General features: G+C 41.4%; 1 pseudogene; it reads right to left on the bottom strand.

The window, feature by feature from the left end:
* Window positions 1-2,923: 2,923 nt before the first annotated feature.
* LOC139458948 (uncharacterized) lies at window positions 2,924-22,606 on the bottom strand (annotated as a pseudogene).
* Window positions 22,607-24,061: the final 1,455 nt, after the last annotated feature.

Genomic DNA, 24,061 nt, shown 5'->3' with positions numbered 1-24,061 from the left:
TACGATATGTACTTTGCAATGAATTATTGGGTCATTTAGATTACTTGTCTTGCCACAGTCGGGTGCTTCCATATTGCGATAATGTAGAAAAGTAGGCAACTTACAATACAAGCCGTCTCTTAATATTTATGCGCGACCCTGAGGTCAAACTCCAAAACGAGGTTATCCCCGCAAGCTGTTAAAATGACATCGGAGCATCGTTGTGTCCTCGAATGTGTTTCCGATGCGAGCTGCGATAAATCTTGAATTTATTGACTTTAGATGCTGTTGGAAAGACGATCAAATCCAGTTACACTGAAGAAATAACGCTGTAACACTTGATACAATGTATACGTTTTTGAAACCGCGACGTCACAATGCGGCACTGAGCGATGTACAAAGCTAGCTGACGGCGAGGCACAATGAGGTTGAGAACACTCCTGACGTGAAATCATTTATGCGTTCGTGTTTTCGAAGTGTGAATTTGAAACAGTTTAACCAAATGAAATGTCAATGTTCGGACGTAAGCAAACTATTTGTTTGGCAAAGTATGACGCCAAGACAACTATGGGGCTATCTTAGATTTACGACAAACTTGATCTTAGGGCTACGATAATATAGGTCTTGGATACTTCAGTCATCCATTCAGAAACAGGGGGTTTCTATAGCGATAGTTGGTTCCAAAGGGGCAGTCGAACCCTAAGACGCCCTCACAACCCCAACCTACATACTCGTCATTTTATACAAGTTTCGCCAAGCTCTTCAAATTCCTTTGATTGTAATACGCAGATGCCATGTATTATGGGACAGCCTCTTGGTTAAAGCACTCTGGCAGATAGCTGGAATATTGTCAAGTGACGCATGGTTACATAATGGTACGCATGCTATTTACATCCCGTGAAGATCCGGGGTAGAATAGGTCTTCAGCAACCCATGCTTGTCGTAAAAGGCGACTAACGGGGTCGGGTGGTCAGGGTCGCCGACTTTGTTAATGCATGTCATATCCCAATTGCGTGGATCAATGCTCATGATGTCAGTTACTGGATTGTCTGGTCCAGACAAGATCATATAGCTGGAATATTGCCGAGTGCGGCGTACAACCAAACCATCCTAGGGCTCCATATACCTTTCATCAAGATGGTTAACTAGGGGCGGGGGCGTTGCCAGTTAGAGATATTTGCAGAACACATGGATCAATTAAATTTAGTTGGGCTTGAGGCGATACGGTCAAAATCATATGTGAAAACAAACTATGCAAAAGGTTTTTCTTCTATACTGTTGACAAAGCCAAGACGTTTACGCCATTATTTATCACTTGTGGCAACGGTATTGATTTGAGTGAGTGAGTGAGTTATTATTTAACGTCACATGGGCAATATTTCAGCCATATCGTGACGAGAAGTTACATTTATGATACTTATCAAGGGTACAGCCACTAACAATCTAAGTTATGAATTTCGCACTACCAATTTTTAAAACAATACATTGAACACATCAAAATTTATGAAAAAGTTCTATTTCCTTTAAAAAACATAATATTAAACGAGGATTATCATTAAAAAGGTCCTTAATTGTGTTGATTTTTCTATCACAAGGGATAAATATTTCAATGTAAAAACAGTCAAGCAGGACATGCTTGACTGTGATTCCTTCATCACAAGGGATACAAAACGGAGGATCCTCACCTTTTAGTAAATATTCATGAGTATATATGCTGTGGCCAATACGACATCGTCGCATAATGACCTCTTCAAATCTGGACTGACAGCCCAAGAAGGTATAACCGATATTTGGTTTAATTTCATGTAATTTATTGATACCTACTTGGGCGTCCCACTTCTGTTGCATAAGATCTCGGATGTAAGATCGAATCATGGGTTTGAAATCAGTGTATGGGATCAGAAGTGGTGTCACAGATTTGTTGAGCGCTGCTTTAGCAGCACTATCGGCCATTGTGTTACCTTTGATACCAACATGGCTTGGTAACCAACAAATGATATCATATTGGCCAGTAGCAAGATAATTAAATAACTCAAGAATTTGGATTAAAAGTGGATGTTTTGATGACATATTTTTAATTGCCTGAAGGCATGAAAGAATCTGAAAACAGTATGAATTGTTTATGTTTAGATTGATTACTGATATATTTAAGTGATGTAAAAATGGCGTTTGCTTCTGCAGTGAATATTGAACTGTTATCAGGTAAACGTGAAGAGACTGATTTGAATATAAGCACCATTACTGTTGGCGATATTGAGAAGAGAGACGACAAAACACCTCGGGAACATGTAGACCTGTTGCATATGCAGGTACAGTGCACAGGATCCGTTTAACAGCAACCATTGTCCATTTTTTGTCAAGTTAAAAGTTTACTTCTGCTCAAAAACAGATTATACCGTTTAACGCCACTCAAATTTTCCAGCCACCCTATGACAGCTGTTTAAAGTTGATATTATAAACATAGATCCACGCAATTGGGTTACGGAGAATTGTATCAATCAAGTCAGCGAGCCCGACCTCCCGAGCCCGTTAGTCGTCTCTTACGACAAGCATAGTCATCTTTCACGGCAAGCATGGGTTGCTTAAGACCTATTCTAACAGGGATCTCAGTAATTTGTAATACAATTGTTAATCACATGCGTTGGTCCTTTCATCGTTCTTTCACATGGGGTATTCAGAAGCACGGGTTTTAGGTGAATTTGGATGGATCCGATCCAAACTTGTGTTCATGATTACATTATGGACAAACTATTGAGGTTTGGGGGCAATGGATTTAAACTTTAAAGTCTTGAAACGCTTTAGTTAGTGAAAAATTGCCTGCTATAAATAAGAACTTTGTTATTTCCAAAACACCCCTATATAGTAGGTAAAGTATTAAACAAAGATTTGTCACGACATTTTATTTTCACATCGTACATGTATTAAGATGTCCAAACCCCAATGTTCAACATTTGACCTTTCTAGCGCTGCTTGCTTTTGGCGAGTAAATTCGTTTCATGCGGATCCTTCCAGGCATATAGCAACCTCCGCAGAAACCGCCACACACAAGCTTGTAATAAGCCTTCGATCCATTGTGAGAGGTGAATCCAGAAGGGGATGACCCTGTTTTCAAGACTGCCGTCTGCAATGTATGATTTATAAATTTATAGCAAGGACATTATGTGAATGTTCAAATTAGTCGGCAATAATTTCCCGTAATTGCGGGGAGTCCCCGTAAACTAGGACAGAACCTTATGTATTGTTAGCTGCAATCTGTCAGAATCATTTGTTTATTTTCGTGTGTGGAGGGAAAGAAATACTTGGCCTTCATGATGTTTAGACGAGAGATTCTATACATAAATATTTATTCGTTACGTCAGCTGCGGTGGCATAAAAGGGATATATACAGATGTTGGTGCTTACAGTCTGTGGCTACAGAGTTGCGGGCCGTTTCCGAAATGGATTTAAAAAATACCACAGTAGCCCTGTTAAGTGCAATCCCACGAAAAGTAAGGCGATCGGGTTCCGAAAAAACATGTCTTCAAATATGTGTGGATATGTGTGGTACTTTGTTAAATTAAGTTAAATGAATGCTACTCACAGATTTTATTCCAAGTCCAGTGCCTCTGAAGTCCACAACAGCAACTCCTTTGTTCTTGCATTTGTTTCGTTTAGAGTGGCAGGCGTACGCTACTCCAAAATGCTGGGCGGTGCCAGTTGATCTGGCAAATCTCAAGTCGCTTCTGATGACTTGCATTGTCTGAAAATTATCAATCGAGACATGGTTACAGATTTCAACCGGGCCGTTTTTGGCAGAGAAGAGAAGCTTGTTGCCATGCTCGGCAATATTGCAGGCAGTCTGGACCAGCGAATCTATTGACCGACATGATCTACGTAGTTAGGATACGATGTCATCATTCAAGTGCGTGCAGGTAATGTATTCGTACATTTGAAAAATCGAATATTGAAGATGCTGGTGCAGTAATGTTTGTTTAACGCCGCATTCAGCAATATTCCAGTTAGTAAATAAGCAGGTCTGGACCAAACGATGTAGTGATATCATGAGCATCGATCCATGCAAGTACAGTTGCACTAAACCTAAGGTAGGTCGACAGGGTGGCAACGTACGAGAAATAGAAAGTAGTCTTGAAGTAATCCCGTCATTAATTTGTCCGTGTAAAGCGAACAGCGTGTCGGACAAATTGACAAGAATGCCCTATTGAGAAACGTTGTGCAAATAAGTTCTGTAAATATATAAACGGTTGAGATTTGTTATATATACATATATATATATATAACAAACAATGTGTTCGCAGCCTTTATGATGGTTGTGGTTTTACGGTATGGGTCTGAACTCACGAGAGAACATGGTTATTTTACGTATTTACCGAAAGTGGCACAAAGTAAACTGCACCAAAACAACGTGCTTGGTAAATTAGAATCTTGTATGCAGTTTTAAAATATACTTATATTGTCGGGATATAGTAAAAGACTGTCAAAAATTGTTATTAGCCTGTGTGGTATATGGAAACTTGTCGCCAAAAACATAGTTTACTTCAAGATTTTGGTTAATCTGTTTTAGCGTTCGTTTGACGGTATTTCAGCCATCTTTCCCGTTGCATTCGACACTGCCAGTGCGTTTATGACAGAAGTTTTCAAAGAATGAAAGTAGCCACATTTCGTCAAAGTGCAAGGCAATGGAGCAACTATGAGTGACGGGTTTAGGGTCTGTAGGGAGGGGAATGGAAGACATTTTATCTTGCATGCACTTCGGATACTTAAGGCGACAGGGTACTCACCGATACGTAGATCCGAACCTTGGAGAATGTAGTGAGTCCGGACTTGTTAGGTTTAGGAAGAGGCACGTCTTTGCCGGTGCATCTTGTGTTTCGCGTGGCAGGATACTTGGCATAGTTTCTTCTTACTAGCGTAATGTAATGCACGGGACTGCGGGACTTCATATTATAGCAGTAAACCTTCAAACTGGCGCCCCTGAGCAGCGTGGGGTATATCCAGTATTCTCCATCTTTTTTAGCATTGCACTTCTTGACACTGGCGCAGGTGTTGGCTGAAACGAGTACCAGTCAAATGGTTCAGGTGAAGGTCGACAAGAAGTCGACACATGGAGGACAATTTTACGGGAGTTCTATATGCTGGCCTGTAAAATCGATTTTAAAATAAATCAGAAATATAGTTGGTTGACCATCCAGTCATTGATATCATGAGCATCCATCCTACGATGACATGCATCAACTAAGTCAGCGAGCCTGACCACCCGATCCCGTTAGTCGCCTCGTACGACAAGTATGGTTGCTGAAGAACCTTTCAAAAACGGATCGCCAAGAGTCTAGTCGAGCTCGGCAACTAAGATTAATTCTATCCAATTCTATCCCGGAGAGACGGTAAACGCAATACATTTTAGCTGGGTGGTATGGTGGCAACGCTCATCGTATAAATGAGACAACTTTCTTATCCATAAGAAATCTGCTAAAAGCAGAGTCCATTGTACGATTCTGACCAAACGTGTTTATGATCCATTGTCTAATAGTGACGATACCGCAGGTATCTGAAAAGATGGGCGCATTCTGCCCTCCTGAATGTACTGTCACAAAGACATGCAGAGGCAAGTGAATTGTTCACCTGTAGAACACGGTAGCATGCGGTACAAGGCATATGCAATTGCACCGATGCTTTGTTTTTTATTCGTTCATCGTTTAAAACTGCACTCGGCAGTATTCCAGCTATTTGACGGGTTAAAGAGCTATTCTACCCGATTTTCACGGGTCATAAATGCGATTCACGTCATCGGAACGACAACATGAAGTAAGCTAGCCCGACAAGCTAATCTTACAAATGTGTTCTTACCTAGCATTCCACAGGGATTAAAACGCAAACAGAGCCAGGTCTTCAAATACTCACGTTTACAACTAAAGGCGACTTTTGTCCAGGTGCTGTCGGCTAAACATCTTATTGATGGGGTGCGTGTAGCTTGGAATCCCCTGTGGCATGTGTATACAGCCCTAGCGCCAACAGCGAGGGAGGTATATTTGACGGTTGATCTTTTAACAGTTGGAGGAGGGCCGCATACATCGGTAGCCAGTTTTAGAAGTATTAACATAGTATCCGCCGTTGCGTATTCTGTATAAAGAATTGGGAAGAGAAGTTACGATAGTATCTTAAGCATTATAATATTGTCAAATGTTATCAAAAAATATATTTTATTAAAATTATATACTTAAATCGGAGGGCCAAATGGAACTTTTCACCGAGAAAAAAAAGGCAATAGTTTATCTTTGTAACAACTTACACCTTAAAAGTTAGCCAATGTATATTTACGAAAAAATAACAAATGTCAGGTATTGACTTCAGCAATGTCCAACAAGACATTAATCTCGTGACCACAGTCTACACGTTGCATTTAGTTGCCTGTAGTTTTTCAAGGCAAGTAGAAAGTGATGCAGCGAGACCAACCATAAGTTTCCAGTTAGATGGACTGCTTACTGTAAGACTTGTCATATGTAGACTTGCGCGAGTACCGAATTCTCGGAAAACTGGACCCCTTGTCGTATCTACATGTGCCTGATGCAGAGTCTTTAACCAGAAGCCATCCCCTATCAGAGTTGCAACCGCCCCAGGATCGACTGATGTACCACCGCCTAAATGATCTGGCCCTGGATGGAAGACATTTGAATTAAAGAAAAGTTTGCAAGATGAATCTTATACATTGCCAGTAATTATTTCACTCGTCAGCATCAAATCAACCAAGACAGACTGTTCTGAGGGGAGGGAGGCACCAAAATGTGTTTCACATATTTCATCCCTTTCAGGAATAAAACCCAGTTCTTTGGCGTGACGAGCGAACGCTTTAAGTGCTAGGCTAACAGACCGCCTAAATCTTACGGCCAGTTGTCCGTCTCAGCGTTTGCTCGAGTTAGTTCTGAAGTAACACCCACGACACTGTATTCCCCGTGTTCAAGAACCCACAAAGTAAATACATCAGGATCGAATTGATTGTCAAGCATGCTAGTGTAGATGCAAGTCTGGAGCAGAGAATCCAGTGATTGGCATGAGCATCGATCCACCCCGTTGGGATATAAGGATAAGCATGCGGGGGTCGCCCCACTGAAGCATGGGTTGCTTCAGATCATTTTTAACGCTGTATCGTGAAGGTCAATTCAGTCAGGCAATAAAATTCTTACCCGTTTAAGGAAAAGTAGTTCGTACGGCTTCTCTTTCCCAAATCTTTCCACGACGATTTTAGGAGTCGTGATTTTGACAACCATTTGGTCGAGGACGAACGAACACCATTGAATATCAATTTCTTCATCAACCTCCCAGATTTCATGATCAAGACGTGGACCTAAGAAAAATGATCAATCTTATCCATTTAAAAATCGAAATATATTGCCGAGTGCTTGTAAAAAGTCGACACGACAATGTTTAATAAATAAAAGTGACAACCATTACCATAAACAATCGGTTGTATAACATCATGCCATCATAAGCGTGTGTTCATTTAGTATGCGAGTCGTGCGAACACGGATATCACTACGTTTGTTGATGTTTAACGCCGCACTCGGTAATATCCCAGCTAAATGACAGCACTCTGTAAATAATCCAGTCGGGACTAGACAAACCAGTGATTTACATCATGAACATCGATCCACTCAATTGGGATACGATGCATCAAAGTCAGCGAGCTTGACCACCCGATCCCGTAAGTCGCCCCTTACAAGTATGGGTTGCTCAAGACCCATGCTACCTTGGATCTTCATGGTGTATGTATGTATTTATGGTCATTAAAGTTGAGAGTAGTATCTTTTACGAACATATTGGACAGGTTAGCAAATAAAAGGTTTATGAATATAAAGGGAATATGGTTGAGCGATGTAAAATTTAAAGGAGAAAAAAACCACAAGCGACGATAACTACGATGAAAGATTTTTTTAGTTCAGAACTTGGTTATTATGCTCGTTTACAATTGATAGGGACTAAAGGGAAACTGGCAACCGTTTAAGTGTTTCCAACTGGAGGGAATGTTCAGCGGACTGAAATTACCTGCTTGACTCCAATTTTTGACCAGTTGTTGACAAGGACACTTCTGAAGTGTTTAGTGCAGGGTAGAGCTGCATTTCCTGTGAGGCATCCGGCTTGCAACGACTTTGAAATCGGGGCATCGTAGAATATCTTTTTGTTCTTCCACGTAGATACCGAAGACACTCTGTTTCCAGATACTATCCTCATAGCGAGTATATTGTTCCCAATGTATACGAAATCTGAAGTAGAAATCCATTGCACATCTCCAATTCTGGGTAGCACAATATTAAGACATAGATGCAATGTCTCACGAAAACTACTCGTGTATTTACCGTAGAGGCTTAAACTGTGGCAGTTAATAGAAATGCTGTACTAGAGATATGGGTTGAAATCAACTTGTTTTTTTCATACACTGACAATGGTCGTTCAATGTACTGTTCGATTTGTTTGTTGTTTAACCGGACTCGGCAATATTCCAGCCATATGACGTCCGTCTGTAAATAATCGAGTCTGGTCCAGACAATCCAGTGAATGACAGGAGCATCGATCCACGCAATTGGAAACCATGACATGCATGAACCACGTCAGCATGCATGAACCACGTCAGCGAGCATGACCACCCGATCCCCCGTTAGTCGCCTAACAAGCATAGTCGCCTTTTACGGCAAGCATGGGTTGAAGACCTATTCTACCCCGGATCTTGACGGGTCTGTATTGTTCGAAGTGTGGCTTCAACTGTTCCTACAATGCATAATCAGCATTTTAGAACATTTACACATACGACAGACGCTCAAGACAAATTTCCAGCGGGACGGAAACAGTCAGACCACGTGTGGATGATACGATAGGAGGGTGGCATTATATTGGTGTTCCAGCAGTAGATAAGCAGGGGGGGGGGGGCGGCATGGAGGTTATTGCCATGGTAGTCTTCACCTTTTATTTTTTTTACCTCCGTTATGAAGACGATAAACATTTGGTTTAACTCGCCGTCAGACGCTTGTAAAAGATACATGTCTACTTGTCCTTTCCATTTTGCTTTGTACCAAGTAGACAGTAACCGAAGGACCAGTCACATTTTTTAAAAGTATTTTTACTTTTAGCAGATCTTTCCAAATCTTGCAATTCAAATGAAGAGAGTGGCCCACCGAAATGGCGCGATACCAGACTTAAGGGAGGTGGCAGGGGAGTTTCTGCTTTTTGTCGTGCAATCTCCACAGTATTAAATCCTTGACTGCAAGGAATAATTTCATCAGATGAAGTGCCGAGTTCTATGTGGAAATTGCCAGTGGATGTTGCACCGACCGAAGAAAGCAAAAGCTTCAGTTCCTCATCAGGGTGATTAGGCAATTTGGTCATAGATTACTTGTACCAACATTGCCGTCATCATCATACGCGGGAGAGTTGTTTAATAAATTCTCAAAGTTACCGTTTATATCTTGTGTATCCGTTTATATCTTGTCTGACCAAACCCCGTGCACAACTATTGACGCGTCTTCGGAGTTTATTCTTTACTTATATCTATAATAGAAGAATCACTTTGAACCATGAAAATTACTCACAAGAGCATCTTAAATTGCTTGCAGCCCATTTCCCGTTTGCTTGACAGGCAATAGTGGTAGAGCCAGATCTTTTTATGTATCCCTGGTTGCATGTGTACGTGGCAATGGATGAGAAAGGCGTCTTAGCTACTGTAGCGTGGGTTATTGCTGGTGGTTTCCCGCAACCCGTTTCTTTAAATAAACAAAAACAGCCATTAAAAAAAGGTGAATATTTAAGGATCCATTACATAAGTCAAGGTTGAGTACATTTGTTAAGAACCACGACATCTAAATTAGCAAATATGGACCATGTTTATCTCGCCTTACATCAAGATACTAAAGTACTCACGGAAATGGAAAAAAACACCAACTGTTTCTCAATTTAAAAATCGACAGTGTTACGTAGCTGTAAATACGAAATAACTGAAAAAGTACTAGTCTGGATTTGCTAGTTTTATCTCAGTGCTCAATACAAAATGTACTTTACAGGAGGTAGTTTTATTTTGAATGTTGAAAGTGCCAACAAATTAAGTCCAAATTGACATAGCAGAAACAGACTATAGGCATTATGCACCCGTTGTCACCTGTCGTCAAGGTGTCATAGGTCACCTTAATGTACTTACAACTGGTTATGACCCGGCATCTAAGATTAATTCTATCCAATTCTATCCCGGAGAGACGGTAAACGCAATACATTTTAGCTGGGTGGTATGGTGGCAACGCTCATCCTATAAATGGGACAACTTTCTTATCCATAAGAAATCTGCTAAAAGCAGAGTCCATTGTACGATTCTGACCAAACGTGTTTATGATCCATTATCTAATAGTGACGATACCGCAGGTATCTGAAAAGATGGGCGCATTCTGCCCTCCTGAAGGTACTGTCACAAAGACATGCAGAGGCAAGTGAATTGTTCACCTGAAGAACACGGTAGCATGCGGTACAAGGCATATGCAATTGCACCGATGCTTTGTTTTTTATTCGTTCATTGTTTCAAACTGCACTCGGCAGTATTCCAGCTATTTGACGGGTTGAAGAGCTATTCTACCCCCGATTTTCACGGGTCATAAATGCGATTCACGTCATCGGAACGACAACATGAAGTAAGCTAGCCCGACAAGCTAATCTTACAAATGTGTTCTTACCTAGCATTCCACAGGGATTAAAACGCGAACAGAGCCAGGTCTTCAAATACTCACGTTTACAACTAAAGGCGACTTTTGTCCAGGTGCTGTCGGCTAAACATCTTATTGATGGGGTGCGTGTAGCTTGGAATCCCCTGTGGCATGTGTATACAGCCCTAGCGCCAACAGCGAGGGAGGTATATTTGACGGTTGATCTTTTAACAGTTGGAGGAGGGCCGCATACATCGGTAGCCAGTTTTAGAAGTATTAACATAGTATCCGCCATTGCGTATTCTGTATAAAGAATTGGGAAGAGAAGTTACAATAGTATCTTAAGCATTATAATATTGTCAAATGTTATCAAAAAATATATTTTATTAAAATTATATACTTAAATCGGAGGGCCAAATGGAACTTTTCACCGAGAAAAAAAAGGCAATAGTTTATCTTTGTAACAACTTACACCTTAAAAGTTAGCCAATGTATATTTACGAAAAAATAACAAATGTCAGGTATGGACTTCAGCAATGTCCAACAAGACATTAATCTCGTGACCACAGTCTACACGTTGCATTTAGTTGCCTGTAGTTTTTCAAGGCAAGTAGAAAGTGATGCAGCGAGACCAACCATAAGTTTCCAGTTAGATGGACTGCTTACTGTAAGACTTGTCATATGTAGACTTGCGCGAGTACCGAATTCTCGGAAAACTGGACCCCTTGTCGTATCTACATGTGCCTGATGCAGAGTCTTTAACCAGAAGCCATCCCCTATCAGAGTTGCAACCGCCCCAGGATCGACTGATGTACCACCGCCTAAATGATCTGGCCCTGGATGGAAGACATTTGAATTAAAGAAAAGTTTGCAAGATGAATCTTATACATTGCCAGTAATTATTTCACTCGTCAGCATCAAATCAACCAAGACAGACTGTTCTGAGGGGAGGGAGGCACCAAAATGTGTTTCACATATTTCATCCCTTTCAGGAATAAAACCCAGTTCTTTGGCGTGACGAGCGAACGCTTTAAGTGCTAGGCTAACAGACCGCCTAAATCTTACGGCCAGTTGTCCGTCTCAGCGTTTGCTCGAGTTAGTTCTGAAGTAACACCCACGACACTGTATTCCCCGTGTTCAAGAACCCACAAAGTAAATACATCAGGATCGAATTGATTGTCAAGCATGCTAGTGTAGATGCAAGTCTGGAGCAGAGAATCCAGTGATTGGCATGAGCATCGATCCACCCCGTTGGGATATAAGGATAAGCATGCGGGGGTCGCCCCACTGAAGCATGGGTTGCTTCAGATCATTTTTAACGCTGTATCGTGAAGGTCAATTCAGTCAGGCAATAAAATTCTTACCCGTTTAAGGAAAAGTAGTTCGTACGGCTTCTCTTTCCCAAATCTTTCCACGACGATTTTAGGAGTCGTGATTTTGACAACCATTTGGTCGAGGACGAACGAACACCATTGAATATCAATTTCTTCATCAACCTCCCAGATTTCATGATCAAGACGTGGACCTAAGAAAAATGATCAATCTTATCCATTTAAAAATCGAAATATATTGCCGAGTGCTTGTAAAAAGTCGACACGACAATGTTTAATAAATAAAAGTGACAACCATTACCATAAACAATCGGTTGTATAACATCATGCCATCATAAGCGTGTGTTCATTTAGTATGCGAGTCGTGCGAACACGGATATCACTACGTTTGTTGATGTTTAACGCCGCACTCGGTAATATCCCAGCTAAATGACAGCACTCTGTAAATAATCCAGTCGGGACTAGACAAACCAGTGATTTACATCATGAACATCGATCCACTCAATTGGAATACGATGCATCAAAGTCAGCGAGCTTGACCACCCGATCCCGTAAGTCGCCCCTTACAAGTATGGGTTGCTCAAGACCCATGCTACCTTGGATCTTCATGGTGTATGTATGTATTTATGGTCATTAAAGTTGAGAGTAGTATCTTTTACGAACATATTGGACAGGTTAGCAAATAAAAGGTTTATGAATATAAAGGGAATATGGTTGAGCGATGTAAAATTTAAAGGAGAAAAAAACCACAAGCGACGATAACTACGATGAAAGATTTTTTTAGTTCAGAACTTGGTTATTATGCTCGTTTACAATTGATAGGGACTAAAGGGAAACTGGCAACCGTTTAAGTGTTTCCAACTGGAGGGAATGTTCAGCGGACTGAAATTACCTGCTTGACTCCAATTTTTGACCAGTTGTTGACAAGGACACTTCTGAAGTGTTTAGTGCAGGGTAGAGCTGCATTTCCTGTGAGGCATCCGGCTTGCAACGACTTTGAAATCGGGGCATCGTAGAATATCTTTTTGTTCTTCCACGTAGATACCGAAGACACTCTGTTTCCAGATACTATCCTCATAGCGAGTATATTGTTCCCAATGTATACGAAATCTGAAGTAGAAATCCATTGCACATCTCCAATTCTGGGTAGCACAATATTAAGACATAGATGCAATGTCTCACGAAAACTACTCGTGTATTTACCGTAGAGGCTTAAACTGTGGCAGTTAATAGAAATGCTGTACTAGAGATATGGGTTGAAATCAACTTGTTTTTTTCATACACTGACAATGGTCGTTCAATGTACTGTTCGATTTGTTTGTTGTTTAACCGGACTCGGCAATATTCCAGCCATATGACGTCCGTCTGTAAATAATCGAGTCTGGTCCAGACAATCCAGTGAATGACAGGAGCATCGATCCACGCAATTGGAAACCATGACATGCATGAACCACGTCAGCATGCATGAACCACGTCAGCGAGCATGACCACCCGATCCCCCGTTAGTCGCCTAACAAGCATAGTCGCCTTTTACGGCAAGCATGGGTTGAAGACCTATTCTACCCCGGATCTTGACGGGTCTGTATTGTTCGAAGTGTGGCTTCAACTGTTCCTACAATGCATAATCAGCATTTTAGAACATTTACACATACGACAGACGCTCAAGACAAATTTCCAGCGGGACGGAAACAGTCAGACCACGTGTGGATGATACGATAGGAGGGTGGCATTATATTGGTGTTCCAGCAGTAGATAAGCAGGGGGGGGGGGGGGGCGGCATGGAGGTTATTGCCATGGTAGTCTTCACCTTTTATTTTTTTTACCTCCGTTATGAAGACGATAAACATTTGGTTTAACTCGCCGTCAGACGCTTGTAAAAGATACATGTCTACTTGTCCTTTCCATTTTGCTTTGTACCAAGTAGACAGTAACCGAAGGACCAGTCACATTTTTTAAAAGTATTTTTACTTTTAGCAGATCTTTCCAAATCTTGCAATTCAAATGAAGAGAGTGGCCCACCGAAATGGCGCGATACCAGACTTAAGGGAGGTGGCAGGGGAGTTTCTGCTTTTTGTCGTGCAATCTCCACAGTATTAAATCCTTGACTGCAAGGAATAATTTCATCAGATGAAGTGCCGAGTTCTATGTGGAAATTGCCAGTGGATGTTGCACCGACCGAAGAAAGCAAAAGCTTCAGTTCCTCATCAGGGTGATTAGGCAATTTGGTCATAGATTACTTGTACCAACATTGCCGTCATCATCATACGCGGGAGAGTTGTTTAATAAATTCTCAAAGTTACCGTTTATATCTTGTGTATCCGTTTATATCTTGTCTGACCAAACCCCGTGCACAACTATTGACGCGTCTTCGGAGTTTCTTCTATTATAGATATAAGTAAAGAATAATCACTTTGAACCATGAAAATTACTCACAAGAGCATCTTAAATTGCTTGCAGCCCATTTCCCGTTTGCTTGACAGGCAATAGTGGTAGAGCCAGATCTTTTTATGTATCCCTGGTTGCATGTGTACGTGGCAATGGATGAGAAAGGCGTCTTAGCTACTGTAGCGTGGGTTATTGCTGGTGGTTTCCCGCAACCCGTTTCTTTAAATAAACAAAAACAGCCATTAAAAAAAGGTGAATATTTAAGGATCCATTACATAAGTCAAGGTTGAGTACATTTGTTAAGAACCACGACATCTAAATTAGCAAATATGGACCATGTTTATCTCGCCTTACATCAAGATACTAAAGTACTCACGGAAATGGAACAAAACACCAACTGTTTCTCAATTTAAAAATCGACAGTGTTACGTAGCTGTAAATACGAAATAACTGAAAAAGTACTAGTCTGGATTTGCTAGTTTTATCTCAGTGCTCAATACAAAATGTACTTTACAGGAGGTAGTTTTATTTTGAATGTTGAAAGTGCCAACAAATTAAGTCCAAACTGACATAGCAGAAACAGACTATAGGCATTATGCACCCGTTGTCACCTGTCGTCAAGGTGTCATAGGTCACCTTAATGTACTTACAACTGGTTATGACCCGGCATCTAAGATTAATTCTATCCAATTCTATCCCGGAGAGACGGTAAACGCAATACATTTTAGCTGGGTGGTATGGTGGCAACGCTCATCCTATAAATGGGACAACTTTCTTATCCATAAGAAATCTGCTAAAAGCAGAGTCCATTGTACGATTCTGACCAAACGTGTTTATGATCCATTATCTAATAGTGACGATACCGCAGGTATCTGAAAAGATGGGCGCATTCTGCCCTCCTGAAGGTACTGTCACAAAGACATGCAGAGGCAAGTGAATTGTTCACCTGAAGAACACGGTAGCATGCGGTACAAGGCATATGCAATTGCACCGATGCTTTGTTTTTTATTCGTTCATTGTTTCAAACTGCACTCGGCAGTATTCCAGCTATTTGACGGGTTGAAGAGCTATTCTACCCCCGAATTTCACGGGTCATAAATGCGATTCACGTCATCGGAACGACAACATGAAGTAAGCTAGCCCGACAAGCTAATCTTACAAATGTGTTCTTACCTAGCATTCCACAGGGATTAAAACGCGAACAGAGCCAGGTCTTCAAATACTCACGTTTACAACTAAAGGCGACTTTTGTCCAGGTGCTGTCGGCTAAACACCTTATTGATGGGGTGCGTGTAGCTTGGAATCCCCTGTGGCATGTGTATACAGCCCTAGCGCCAACAGCGAGGGAGGTATATTTGACGGTTGATCTTTTAACAGTTGGAGGAGGGCCGCATACATCGGTAGCCAGTTTTAGAAGTATTAACATAGTATCCGCCATTGCGTATTCTGTATAAAGAATTGGGAAGAGAAGTTACGATAGTATCTTAAGCATTATAATATTGTCAAATGTTATCAAAAAATATATTTTATTAAAATTATATACTTAAATCGGAGGGCCAAATGGAACTTTTCACCGAGAAAAAAAAGGCAATAGTTTATCTTTGTAACAACTTACACCTTAAAAGTTAGCCAATGTATATTTACGAAAAAATAACAAATGTCAGGTATGGACTTCAGCAATGTCCAACAAGACATTAATCTCGTGACCACAGTCTACACGTTGCATTTAGTTGCCTGTAGTTTTTCAAGGCAAGTAGAAAGTGATGCAGCGAGACCAACCATAAGTTTCCAGTTAGATGGACTGCTTACTGTAAGACTTGTCATATGTAGACTTGCGCGAGTACCGAATTCTCGGAAAACTGGACCCCTTGTCGTATCTACATGTGCCTGATGCAGAGTCTTTAACCAGAAGCCATCCCCTATCAGAGTTGCAACCGCCCCAGGATCGACTGATGTACCACCGCCTAAATGATCTGGCCCTGGATGGAAGACATTTGAATTAAAGAAAAGTTTGCAAGATGAATCTTATACATTGCCAGTAATTATTTCACTCGTCAGCATCAAATCAACCAAGACAGACTGTTCTGAGGGGAGGGAGGCACCAAAATGTGTTTCACATATTTCATCCCTTTCAGGAATAAAACCCAGTTCTTTGGCGTGACGAGCGAACGCTTTAAGTGCTAGGCTAACAGACCGCCTAAATGTTACGGCCAGTTGTCCGTCTCAGCGTTTGCTCGAGTTAGTTCTGAAGTAACACCCACGACACTGTATTCCCCGTGTTCAAGAACCCACAAAGTAAATACATCAGGATCGAATTGATTGTCAAGCATGCTAGTGTAGATGCAAGTCTGGAGCAGAGAATCCAGTGATTGGCATGAGCATCGATCCACCCCGTTGGGATATAAGGATAAGCATGCGGGGGGTCGCCCCACTGAAGCATGGGTTGCTTCAGATCATTTTTAACGCGGTATCGTGAAGGTCAATTCAGTCAGGCAATAAAATTCTTACCCGTTTAAGGAAAAGTAGTTCGTACGGCTTCTCTTTCCCAAATCTTTCCACGACGATTTTAGGAGTCGTGATTTTGACAACCATTTGGTCGAGGACGAACGAACACCATTGAATATCAATTTCTTCATCAACCTCCCAGATTTCATGATCAAGACGTGGACCTAAGAAAAATAATCAATCTTATCCATTTAAAAATCGAAATATATTGCCGAGTGCTTGTAAAAAGTCGACACGACAATGTTTAATAAATAAAAGTGACAACCATTACCATAAACAATCGGTTGTATAACATCATGCCATCATAAGCGTGTGTTCATTTAGTATGCGAGTCGTGCGAACACGGATATCACTACGTTTGTTGATGTTTAACGCCGCACTCGGTAATATCCCAGCTAAATGACAGCACTCTGTAAATAATCCAGTCGGGACTAGACAAACCAGTGATTTACATCATGAACATCGATCCACTCAATTGGGATACGATGCATCAAAGTCAGCGAGCTTGACCACCCGATCCCGTAAGTCGCCCCTTACAAGTATGGGTTGCTCAAGACCCATGCTACCTTGGATCTTCATGGTGTATGTATGTATTTATGGTCATTAAAGTTGAGAGTAGTATCTTTTACGAACATATTGGACAGGTTAGCAAATAAAAGGTTTATGAATATAAAGGGAATATGGTTGAGCGATGTAAAATTTAAAGGAGAAAAAAACCACAAGCGACGATAACTACGATGAAAGATTTTTTTAGTTCAGAACTTGGTTATTATGCTCGTTTACAATTGATAGGGACTAAAGGGAAACTGGCAACCGTTTAAGTGTTTCCAACTGGAGGGAATGTTCAGCGGACTGAAATTACCTGCTTGACTCCAATTTTTGACCAGTTGTTGACAAGGACACTTCTGAAGTGTTTAGTGCAGGGTAGAGCTGCATTTCCTGTGAGGCATCCGGCTTGCAACGACTTTGAAATCGGGGCATCGTAGAATATCTTTTTGTTCTTCCACGTAGATACCGAAGACACTCTGTTTCCAGATACTATCCTCATAGCGAGTATATTGTTCCCAATGTATACGAAATCTGAAGTAGAAATCCATTGCACATCTCCAATTCTGGGTAGCACAATATTAAGACATGGATGCAATGTCTCACGAAAACTACTCGTGTATTTACCGTAGAGGCTTAAACTGTGGCAGTTAATAGAAATGCTGTACTAGAGATATGGGTTGAAATCAACTTGTTTTTTTCATACACTGACAATGGTCGTTCAATGTACTGTTCGATTTGTTTGTTGTTTAACCGGACTCGGCAATATTCCAGCCATATGACGTCCGTCTGTAAATAATCGAGTCTGGTCCAGACAATCCAGTGAATGACAGGAGCATCGATCCACGCAATTGGAAACCATGACATGCATGAACCACGTCAGCATGCATGAACCACGTCAGCGAGCATGACCACCCGATCCCCCGTTAGTCGCCTAACAAGCATAGTCGCCTTTTACGGCAAGCATGGGTTGAAGACCTATTCTACCCCGGATCTTGACGGGTCTGTATTGTTCGAAGTGTGGCTTCAACTGTTCCTACAATGCATAATCAGCATTTTAGAACATTTACACATACGACAGACGCTCAAGACAAATTTCCAGCGGGACGGAAACAGTCAGACCACGTGTGGATGATACGATAGGAGGGTGGCATTATATTGGTGTTCCAGCAGTAGATAAGCAGGGAGGGTGGGGGGGGGGGGCGGCATGGAGGTTATTGCCATGGTAGTCTTCACCTTTTATTTTTTTTACCTCCGTTATGAAGACGATAAACATTTGGTTTAACTCGCCGTCAGACGCTTGTAAAAGATACATGTCTACTTGTCCTTTCCATTTTGCTTTGTACCAAGTAGACAGTAACCGAAGGACCAGTCACATTTTTTAAAAGTATTTTTACTTTTAGCAGATCTTTCCAAATCTTGCAATTCAAATGAAGAGAGTGGCCCACCGAAATGGCGCGATACCAGACTTAAGGGAGGTGGCAGGGGAGTTTCTGCTTTTTGTCGTGCAATCTCCACAGTATTAAATCCTTGACTGCAAGGAATAATTTCATCAGATGAAGTGCCGAGTTCTATGTGGAAATTGCCAGTGGATGTTGCACCGACCGAAGAAAGCAAAAGCTTCAGTTCCTCATCAGGGTGATTAGGCAATTTGGTCATAGATTACTTGTACCAACATTGCCGTCATCATCATACGCGGGAGAGTTGTTTAATAAATTCTCAAAGTTACCGTTTATATCTTGTGTATCCGTTTATATCTTGTCTGACCAAACCCCGTGCACAACTATTGACGCGTCTTCGGAGTTTCTTCTATTATAGATATAAGTAAAGAATAATCACTTTGAACCATGAAAATTACTCACAAGAGCATCTTAAATTGCTTGCAGCCCATTTCCCGTTTGCTTGACAGGCAATAGTGGTAGAGCCAGATCTTTTTATGTATCCCTGGTTGCATGTGTACGTGGCAATGGATGAGAAAGGCGTCTTAGCTACTGTAGCGTGGGTTATTGCTGGTGGTTTCCCGCAACCCGTTTCTTTAAATAAACAAAAACAGCCATTAAAAAAAGGTGAATATTTAAGGATCCATTACATAAGTCAAGGTTGAGTACATTTGTTAAGAACCACGACATCTAAATTAGCAAATATGGACCATGTTTATCTCGCCTTACATCAAGATACTAAAGTACTCACGGAAATGGAACAAAACACCAACTGTTTCTCAATTTAAAAATCGACAGTGTTACGTAGCTGTAAATACGAAATAACTGAAAAAGTACTAGTCTGGATTTGCTAGTTTTATCTCAGTGCTCAATACAAAATGTACTTTACAGGAGGTAGTTTTATTTTGAATGTTGAAAGTGCCAACAAATTAAGTCCAAACTGACATAGCAGAAACAGACTATAGGCATTATGCACCCGTTGTCACCTGTCGTCAAGGTGTCATAGGTCACCTTAATGTACTTACAACTGGTTATGACCCGGCATCTAAGATTAATTCTATCCAATTCTATCCCGGAGAGACGGTAAACGCAATACATTTTAGCTGGGTGGTATGGTGGCAACGCTCATCCTATAAATGGGACAACTTTCTTATCCATAAGAAATCTGCTAAAAGCAGAGTCCATTGTACGATTCTGACCAAACGTGTTTATGATCCATTATCTAATAGTGACGATACCGCAGGTATCTGAAAAGATGGGCGCATTCTGCCCTCCTGAAGGTACTGTCACAAAGACATGCAGAGGCAAGTGAATTGTTCACCTGAAGAACACGGTAGCATGCGGTACAAGGCATATGCAATTGCACCGATGCTTTGTTTTTTATTCGTTCATTGTTTCAAACTGCACTCGGCAGTATTCCAGCTATTTGACGGGTTGAAGAGCTATTCTACCCCCGAATTTCACGGGTCATAAATGCGATTCACGTCATCGGAACGACAACATGAAGTAAGCTAGCCCGACAAGCTAATCTTACAAATGTGTTCTTACCTAGCATTCCACAGGGATTAAAACGCGAACAGAGCCAGGTCTTCAAATACTCACGTTTACAACTAAAGGCGACTTTTGTCCAGGTGCTGTCGGCTAAACACCTTATTGATGGGGTGCGTGTAGCTTGGAATCCCCTGTGGCATGTGTATACAGCCCTAGCGCCAACAGCGAGGGAGGTATATTTGACGGTTGATCTTTTAACAGTTGGAGGAGGGCCGCATACATCGGTAGCCAGTTTTAGAAGTATTAACATAGTATCCGCCATTGCGTATTCTGTATAAAGAATTGGGAAGAGAAGTTACAATAGTATCTTAAGCATTATAATATTGTCAAATGTTATCAAAAAATATATTTTATTAAAATTATATACTTAAATCGGAGGGCCAAATGGAACTTTTCACCGAGAAAAAAAAGGCAATAGTTTATCTTTGTAACAACTTACACCTTAAAAGTTAGCCAATGTATATTTACGAAAAAATAACAAATGTCAGGTATGGACTTCAGCAATGTCCAACAAGACATTAATCTCGTGACCACAGTCTACACGTTGCATTTAGTTGCCTGTAGTTTTTCAAGGCAAGTAGAAAGTGATGCAGCGAGACCAACCATAAGTTTCCAGTTAGATGGACTGCTTACTGTAAGACTTGTCATATGTAGACTTGCGCGAGTACCGAATTCTCGGAAAACTGGACCCCTTGTCGTATCTACATGTGCCTGATGCAGAGTCTTTAACCAGAAGCCATCCCCTATCAGAGTTGCAACCGCCCCAGGATCGACTGATGTACCACCGCCTAAATGATCTGGCCCTGGATGGAAGACATTTGAATTAAAGAAAAGTTTGCAAGATGAATCTTATACATTGCCAGTAATTATTTCACTCGTCAGCATCAAATCAACCAAGACAGACTGTTCTGAGGGGAGGGAGGCACCAAAATGTGTTTCACATATTTCATCCCTTTCAGGAATAAAACCCAGTTCTTTGGCGTGACGAGCGAACGCTTTAAGTGCTAGGCTAACAGACCGCCTAAATGTTACGGCCAGTTGTCCGTCTCAGCGTTTGCTCGAGTTAGTTCTGAAGTAACACCCACGACACTGTATTCCCCGTGTTCAAGAACCCACAAAGTAAATACATCAGGATCGAATTGATTGTCAAGCATGCTAGTGTAGATGCAAGTCTGGAGCAGAGAATCCAGTGATTGGCATGAGCATCGATCCACCCCGTTGGGATATAAGGATAAGCATGCGGGGGGTCGCCCCACTGAAGCATGGGTTGCTTCAGATCATTTTTAACGCGGTATCGTGAAGGTCAATTCAGTCAGGCAATAAAATTCTTACCCGTTTAAGGAAAAGTAGTTCGTACGGCTTCTCTTTCCCAAATCTTTCCACGACGATTTTAGGAGTCGTGATTTTGACAACCATTTGGTCGAGGACGAACGAACACCATTGAATATCAATTTCTTCATCAACCTCCCAGATTTCATGATCAAGACGTGGACCTAAGAAAAATAATCAATCTTATCCATTTAAAAATCGAAATATATTGCCGAGTGCTTGTAAAAAGTCGACACGACAATGTTTAATAAATAAAAGTGACAACCATTACCATAAACAATCGGTTGTATAACATCATGCCATCATAAGCGTGTGTTCATTTAGTATGCGAGTCGTGCGAACACGGATATCACTACGTTTGTTGATGTTTAACGCCGCACTCGGTAATATCCCAGCTAAATGACAGCACTCTGTAAATAATCCAGTCGGGACTAGACAAACCAGTGATTTACATCATGAACATCGATCCACTCAATTGGGATACGATGCATCAAAGTCAGCGAGCTTGACCACCCGATCCCGTAAGTCGCCCCTTACAAGTATGGGTTGCTCAAGACCCATGCTACCTTGGATCTTCATGGTGTATGTATGTATTTATGGTCATTAAAGTTGAGAGTAGTATCTTTTACGAACATATTGGACAGGTTAGCAAATAAAAGGTTTATGAATATAAAGGGAATATGGTTGAGCGATGTAAAATTTAAAGGAGAAAAAAACCACAAGCGACGATAACTACGATGAAAGATTTTTTTAGTTCAGAACTTGGTTATTATGCTCGTTTACAATTGATAGGGACTAAAGGGAAACTGGCAACCGTTTAAGTGTTTCCAACTGGAGGGAATGTTCAGCGGACTGAAATTACCTGCTTGACTCCAATTTTTGACCAGTTGTTGACAAGGACACTTCTGAAGTGTTTAGTGCAGGGTAGAGCTGCATTTCCTGTGAGGCATCCGGCTTGCAACGACTTTGAAATCGGGGCATCGTAGAATATCTTTTTGTTCTTCCACGTAGATACCGAAGACACTCTGTTTCCAGATACTATCCTCATAGCGAGTATATTGTTCCCAATGTATACGAAATCTGAAGTAGAAATCCATTGCACATCTCCAATTCTGGGTAGCACAATATTAAGACATGGATGCAATGTCTCACGAAAACTACTCGTGTATTTACCGTAGAGGCTTAAACTGTGGCAGTTAATAGAAATGCTGTACTAGAGATATGGGTTGAAATCAACTTGTTTTTTTCATACACTGACAATGGTCGTTCAATGTACTGTTCGATTTGTTTGTTGTTTAACCGGACTCGGCAATATTCCAGCCATATGACGTCCGTCTGTAAATAATCGAGTCTGGTCCAGACAATCCAGTGAATGACAGGAGCATCGATCCACGCAATTGGAAACCATGACATGCATGAACCACGTCAGCGAGCATGACCACCCGATCCCCCGTTAGTCGCCTAACAAGCATAGTCGCCTTTTACGGCAAGCATGGGTTGAAGACCTATTCTACCCCGGATCTTGACGGGTCTGTATTGTTCGAAGTGTGGCTTCAACTGTTCCTACAATGCATAATCAGCATTTTAGAACATTTACACATACGACAGACGCTCAAGACAAATTTCCAGCGGGACGGAAACAGTCAGACCACGTGTGGATGATACGATAGGCGGGTGGCATTATATTGGTGTTCCAGCAGTAGATAAGCAGGGGGGGGGGGGGGGGGGCGGCATGGAGGTTATTGCCATGGTAGTCTTCACCTTTTATTTTTTTTACCTCCGTTATGAAGACGATAAACATTTGGTTTAACTCGCCGTCAGACGCTTGTAAAAGATACATGTCTACTTGTCCTTTCCATTTTGCTTTGTACCAAGTAGACAGTAACCGAAGGACCAGTCACATTTTTTAAAAGTATTTTTACTTTTAGCAGATCTTTCCAAATCTTGCAATTCAAATGAAGAGAGTGGCCCACCGAAATGGCGCGATACCAGACTTAAGGGAGGTGGCAGGGGAGTTTCTGCTTTTTGTCGTGCAATCTCCACAGTATTAAATCCTTGACTGCAAGGAATAATTTCATCAGATGAAGTGCCGAGTTCTATGCTGAAATTGCCAGTGGATGTTGCACCGACCGAAGAAAGCAAAAGCTTCAGTTCCTCATCAGGGTGATTAGGCAATTTGGTCATAGATTACTTGTACCAACATTGCCGTCATCATCATACGCGGGAGAGTTGTTTAATAAATTCTCAAAGTTACCGTTTATATCTTGTGTATCCGTTTATATCTTGTCTGACCAAACCCCGTGCACAACTATTGACGCGTCTTCGG

Source organism: Haliotis cracherodii, unplaced genomic scaffold (genome assembly GCF_022045235.1).
Source record: "Haliotis cracherodii isolate W230 unplaced genomic scaffold, xgHalCrac1.p SCAF_13, whole genome shotgun sequence".
Taxonomy (NCBI): Eukaryota; Metazoa; Mollusca; class Gastropoda; order Lepetellida; family Haliotidae; genus Haliotis; species Haliotis cracherodii.
The sequence above is the reverse complement of the archived record's forward strand: the minus strand, read 5'-3'. Positions and strand labels throughout refer to the sequence as shown.